This window comes from Diaphorina citri, unplaced genomic scaffold (genome assembly GCF_000475195.1).
Source record: "Diaphorina citri unplaced genomic scaffold, Diaci psyllid genome assembly version 1.1 scaffold237, whole genome shotgun sequence".
Classification (NCBI taxonomy): Eukaryota; Metazoa; Arthropoda; class Insecta; order Hemiptera; family Psyllidae; genus Diaphorina; species Diaphorina citri.
The window spans coordinates 169,176-176,352 of record NW_007377674.1 but is presented as its reverse complement, the minus strand read 5'-3'; positions in this window follow the sequence as shown (position 1 = coordinate 176,352).

Here is a 7,177-nt window from a genome sequence, read left to right as displayed (position 1 = left end):
TTACGGACGAGAGAAAAAAATAAGAACTTATTTATTAGAAAAATAATTTATGTTCTCTATTTTGATAAAATGTTGATTGATAAGGAAACTATTAATCAGTCTTGTTGATTTGGAGCTGATCCGCAAAAACGTCTTTGTATAATTCAGCTATTAATTTTTAGTACTTTGTCTATGTTTGCTAACATCTCCTCTGATGAAATACTTAAAGCTAATCTACACGCTTACTAGACCTTAGCTGAAGTTGGACAGCAGGTAAAGTTCAATCACTTTATTTTAGGGTACCTTGGAGTAAGGTACCTTAAAGGTACCCTTTTGGTGATACACAGATACCTTACCTTACCTTACCTACCTACCCATATACATATATGGGTAAATTTAAATTTAAATCATGAAATGGATGACAGATATGTATATTGGTATCTACAAAACTACATACATATTATTACAAATTGGTATCGTTTTTACTCGCTGTTACTTCATTTTAGGTGAATTCCCTTTATGGATGAGCCATTTCTTCACTTTTCATGCTAAACAAGCTGTCCTCAACTCTCCTGACCATCATTCCATTCTCTTCTTTCCTCCAAAAATGGTCACGGGAAGAGTCGTTTCAAAACACAATATCTCGTGAATCTTATGACATGTTCCGAGAGCTGTATCTCACGATCTAGTGAACGCATTTTCTTCGTTTTAGTCTCAATATTTTTTTTTAATTTTTATAGTTTTTTTTTTGAGATAATAAAAAAAAATCATGAGAATCACCAATTGTAGATAAACAGGCAGGTATTCTGTGGAGAAACATTTTTGTTGACGCCGTTTTTTGTGTTGACTATGCAATGTGCTTGAGAAATATAAGCCGTCTAGTAGGATCGATCAAGTTGGTTCGTAATCGTTAGTATTATAGGTCGTAACGTCATACGATGTACGATCTACCTATAATGGGCACTTTTCTTTACACTAATCGATGTAGAATAAATCTTTCCACCGAGGGTAAACCAAAGGAAAAGCCTATTCAGGGGTTATTGTTTTTCATTTCAACAGGAATTAGTAATATTTAAACACACAAAATGACCGCACAAATTTCCTCCGAAAAAAATTCCCTTGTGCGGTCGAACTTTATCCCTCGGTTATAGGTAGGTGAGACGAGGGAGGAACAAATTCCCCTTTTACTATTATTTTTTCCCACCCTCATCATCCCAGTTTTGTCTCTCTTCCGCCAGCCATGACATCGATCGTTCTCTTTCACCCATGACTCCATAAAGGTTGAGTGGGAGCGAGTGAGATAGAAAAAGTTTTTTTTTTGTCTTCTTGTTGCAATAGTAATGTTTTCTCTTTTTCCCTCACCTCGTCCCTTTTTTTCCTCCCCTCTCTCACTCCTCCTTGTCTTTCCCTTCTCCCTTTCTTCCTCTTTTCCTCCTTCATTGTGATAGTGCGCAAGATTCCGACAATCAGGAAAATTCAAAATAATAATAATAATTGTGTTACGCTATCAAGTCAAGGAAAACGTCTTTTACTGGGTGACTCAGTTGGCATGTAAAGCGGCCAGCTGATGGAGCTGAGAGAGACTGATTTTATTCGGGTCGTTGACAGCTAAGAAAATCAGTTCGTCCTCAAATTATGGGAATACAACGAAGGACAACATTGCCAGAACCCATTTAATTAGCTTGGAAGGTAGCGCGCCTTATATCGCCCAAGCCTAGATACGGTTCATTGTCTGAACGACTTTCTCTTATTTCGGGCCGCTGTTAGATTTTCTCTATCAAGCCTCTTATACTCTCATCTATGGCTGAACTATTAGATTAGACCCCATTGTACTACTTTTATTTAATTACCTAGTGGATACGACAAAAATCACACCATATTTCATTAGTGGAGACTCCAAAAATCACAACAAGTTCACTTGTTGATTCCACGTACCACCCTGTACTACATTCTCTTACTGCCAAAAGCTTCTTGTCCCCCCCCTCTCTCTCTTCCACCGTGTCAAAGTATATCAGAAGCACCGCACATTGCACAGGAAATGCTCCCTTTTTTGCTCTTGTCGCTTCCATGCTCCCTTTTCCGTTGACAAGGAAGATAGGTACAGGCAGAAAGTTCGTAAATGTCACGCCGCAAACAAATCAATCGATAGCGAAATGATTTTCATCGAGAAAGTTGTGAATTTAAGTATTTTCGCAATTAATGACTAAAACATCTACGTACAAGGTAGGTACTATGAAGTATGTGCCGATCCTGCTAAGAATGGTTTTACTTGGAAATTAGTGGAGATGCCAAATTGCTATTTATTTTCTAATGCAAAAAATAAGGAGCACGGTAGAGCTTTGCCCCTCCAAGTCAAAATTTGACTGCGCTACTAAAAGATACGCCACAGAAAGTATCTAGTAATTATTACTTCAACAAAAACAAAGGGGTTTAAACCTTCACAAAACTTGGAAGACCTGATTTGAGACCTCCACAAAACTTAGCAGACCTGATTGAAACATTACTTTGTAGATAGACGTGGACATACGAGTAATCATAGGTAATATTATACCTACCATCAGGTACAGGTCGGTATGTAGGTAAGTACCTATTTATGTGGAAAATGGAAACTAGCGGGAACAAGGCAGATGCTCTGAACAGTGAAAAATTGGATGGAGGAAAAAAAAAAGAGTAAGAAAAAGAAGGAAAGCTTAATTTTTTTAATTACATTGCAAAAAAAAGTGAGAGGAAAAAATATATCTAAAACTGGACCGCTAGTAAAGCTGAATCCCAGATGTGAAAAGGCGCCTTGTACTCATTATTTAAATACGAGAAAGTCTGGAATGAAAGGTGAATGTTTTTTTAACTACTTGAATAAGTGCATGATAAAAAAATGGAATGAAAATATCTAAATTTGAAAATAGGTATATGTGAAACTTTTTGTGCGGGAAGTAGCAAAGTTTAAAGTTATGGAACTAAGAGGAGGAAGAGAGAAGGAGAGAACAGTGGAGGTAAGAGAGAAACAGAGTAGGAGTGGTAGAGAGAAAGAGGGCAGTGGAGAGATGGAGAAATCAGGGGAAGAGAGTAGAGGGAGAGATGAAGAGAGGAGACAAAGTAGTGGGGAGGAGGAGGGAAGAGAGCGTACTAAAGCTTTAGGGGTTATTTTCATTGATTACAACGTTGCCACTTGAATTCTTTTTTCCGGAAAATTATAGCGGGTGAGACGAAAGTATCTATGTAGTAGAACAGTTCTATTAAATTTAAAACTAGAATCAAATCTTAATAAACAAAATAATGTTCACTAAAATGCCACACAGTAGATATGATATCAACAAGTTTCTAAGGACTCGTACGTCTACAACTAGAACGTCAAAGAAGATATTTAAAAGGTAAAGAGGAAAAAGATAGCAACTTTTTAAGAAGATACCTATTAAGACGGGGAAGCCTAACCCTGCGTAATCGGAATCAACCGGTCACGGTTTCGACCTTCCATCTGATTGGGTGCGACTATTTTGGAGGAGACAATAATTAAAATATCATCAATCTTCACATTTTTACCGTGTCGTAGTCACGCCACTACAGTTCCTACAAAAGCCCCTGCCTTTGTAGAACCCCGTACCTTTCTCTCTTAGTAGAACCCCGTACCTACCTACCTCCCTCACAAAAGGGAGGGGGACTATGGAGGTAAATAGACGGGAAAAGGAGGGGGGAGGGAGGACAGATATAAATACATAGATCTAGCGATATTTCGATGTATAAATATTTTATACGCTCCGCTATTACTTCGACTGATACAGCAATTGGGTCTTTACTGCTTCTGTTGCTATACCGCCCCAAACATGAGCAGCAGGGTTAGAAACCTGACGTACATTGAAGTACATTAGCCGTAGTGTTTATTTACAAAGGTAAAACATGCACGAAGGTTCTATAAAAAGGAAAAAAGAGGGAAAATTAATTACCTTTAACTGTGTTCGGTTTCCCACCCACCACATAACTCCTACTTATCCTGCCAGTCAGTAGGTTTGAAGACTCCTACATTGCCATGTTATCAACCTATAAATACCTACGTCCCACGTCCTACATTAATACATTATATGAAATAGGTGGCCAGACTTGACGATGTGGAAAGCGGATGGAACGAAGGAAAATCTGTGAGGGATCTAAACAAAACTTACCGTGATTTTGGACACCCGGCCAGAAGATTGGTAAAATACACTCAGAACCTATAAAAATGTTGCTGACCTTCATAAAAGAGACAGCAATGTTTAAAGGAGAAGACCGAAACAACAATCAAAAGTTAGGTGCAATAGTCCTACATACTGGACTGAGCACACAGGAATTTTGTTAGAGAAGTCCCTCATTTCAATGTAATGTACACTCCTCTTCATTCTGACAATAAAGACTATACCTACGATACTTGACCTTAATTTGCTAACATCCAATACAAGACTTCAAAAATCTCCATAAGGCAATAATAATACCTAATCCCAACTGAACAGAATCTGTATCCAACCCCACACTTCCAGATGTCGGGATAACACCCAGGTATTCCGCACTGGTAGAGCGTATGGTTTAAATATTTTAGTATGAAAAGCTGTTAGCTGTAACATTTCATGCTGTACAATGTATACGAGTATAATTATTATTATTGTATCACTTTCATTCCACCAGACCTGTCCTATTAGGACAAAAGGTGGAAGTGTCACGTTCTAGTGTCGAATTAGGATAAGAGGACAAAAGGTGCGTTTAGCTATTTTAGCGTTTAAGAGGGTTGATTGATCAACGGCTGAATCGGGTGGTAGGTAGGTAAGTGATATAAAGCCTAACTCTTAAGTCAACTTGGCAAAAATTCTATTTCCTTACTTTCTTTTCTACAATTTATAAAGAGAAACTATAATAGAGAAATAATAAGGAAAAGGACAAAAGAGAAAGAAGAAGAATAAATTTGAGGAGAGAAAAAAAGAATGTTAAAGCGTCTCAAAGAAAGGAAAGTAAAAAAAGAGGAAAAGAAGGCTTAGGATCATGAGAAAGAGGAGGAGGAGGAGAAAGAGAAGAAGAAACATGAGGAAGATCAAGAGCAAGAGTTAAGTGAGGAGTATAAATTTTGAAAAAAAAAAAAAAAAAAAAAAAAATGTGTCTTTCGGGCCAAAACCATTGGCTGATACCTAAAGGTAATTTAGCTAAAAAATAGATGAAGAATATAAACGAGGAAAGATGGAAATTTTATTATTTTTTTTTTTTTTAGAAAGAAAGGAAAAAATGAAAGCAGATGAACTAGAGAGGAAGAAAAAGAGAAAAGGGGAAGGGAGGGGGTAAGAGAAAGAGAAGCAAAGCAGAAAAGAGAAACAATCAGGGGAACAAAAGGAGATAGAAAACTTAAATAAAGAGTAAAATATTTGGAAAATGAGAGAAAGCAAGGAAGAACTAAATTATGTCAAGATTTTCCGAGTAGCGAAATGCTCACTCAAAATGTCTGATGATCAGTGTTATCACTACAGGGACTTTGGAGAGGTGAGTTTTGTATACAGGGTGAACAAAAAATCGGGTTTAGGATGACCTCGAAGGCAAGGGACATGGAGGTGAAAGAGATTGATGTGATAGGATGTGTATTTGGGCAATGGACAATTATACAATTAAGCTGTTAATTGCTAAACTTCTGTGAAGATCAATTCCCTGTGGACTGAAAGTTATAGCTATTGATCCTATAAAATTATTGAGCTGATTTTGATCCACTTTTAGGAGTTTCCTGGTTTAATAAGGAGATATCCTCTATGGTCAGATCGTCACCCACTAAATACTTACCTGCATATCCTTTTCATTTCCAACATAATCTTCTTTAGTCACTCCGTAAGTCATATAGGTAAGTTTTGTTGTATCTTTGGAAAAGATATTTATAAAATCTTGAATCTGCCACTGATAAAATCTCTTTATTTGTTTCCTCCTCTTCATTGTGTAAAGTATGAAAGTATTCTCGCCGCACTCCCACTTCCAACGAGTGAAATGAGTGAGCACAACGTAGGAAGGAGGTAGGAAAAAAAGCAGTCAAACATTGGTGAAATATGGAACAAAAACAAGGCCGGTGCCTTTCCCGGTGAACGTTCGAAAAACTTTCTCTCTACCCAATTTTCGATGATATTTTGGGTGCCAAATTGAATATCCAATTCCTCCACTAGCGGCTTTAGGTTGGCAATTTGTTGGTCTGTTTTCCCCATCTGTCAAATGATCTTTTGAAGGGGACACATATTAGTGATGGAAATTCTGTTAATGTACGTCCATATTTTGGTGCACTAACCCTTGCACCTCGATGACAGTTCTTGTACCATTAACCTTTAGAAAATGATTCCCGTTAGCCATAGGCCATGAACCATGTAACGTCTTTGGATATCTTTCAGTCCTGTTTCACAGCTTTCGCAGTTTATAAGTACATATTGTGTTTTTCTATGGGAAGATCAAGAGCAAGAGTCAAGTGAGGAGTGGGAATACCGAATGCCCAACGTGCTTTTCATTAGAACTTATGAGGAAGATCAAGAGGAAGAGTCAAGTGAGGAGTAGGAATACCGAATGCCCAACGTGCTTTTCACTAGAACTTATGAGGAAGATCAAGAGCAAGAGTCAAGTGAGGAGTGGGAATACCGAATGCCCAACGTGCTTTTCATTAGAACTTATGAGGAAGATCAAGAGCAAGAGTCAAGTGAGGAGTGGGAATACCGAATGCCCAACGTGCAAGAAAAATCTAGGTACCGTAAGAGAAAAAAAAATAAAGTAAACGAGAGAAAGGAAGAGAGAGAGAAAGAGAGAGAGGGAGAAAGAGAGAGAGAGGAAGAGAGGGGAGAGAGAGAGAGGAAGAGAGGGGAGGGAGAGAGTGAGCGTGGGAGAGAGAGAGAGAGAGAGAGTGAGCGTGGGAGGGAGGGAGAGAGTGAGCGTGAGAGAGAGAGAGAGGGAGTGAGCGTGGGAGGGAGGGAGAGAGAGAGAGAGTGAGCGTGGGAGAGAGAAGAATATATCCAGTGGAGTGAAAGGATTGGATATGTATATCTATAGATATGGTCCATGTACCTATGTAGGTTACTGAAATTTATTCGACTTTCGAGTGCGTCATCAGACGTATCAGAAAGGATAGAGCAGCAGACATATGAATCCTTTTATCTATCTCATCAACAGATTCTTTCTTAAATAAAATGTTTTTTTTTTTTTTTTTTTTTTTTTTTTTTTTTTTTTTTTT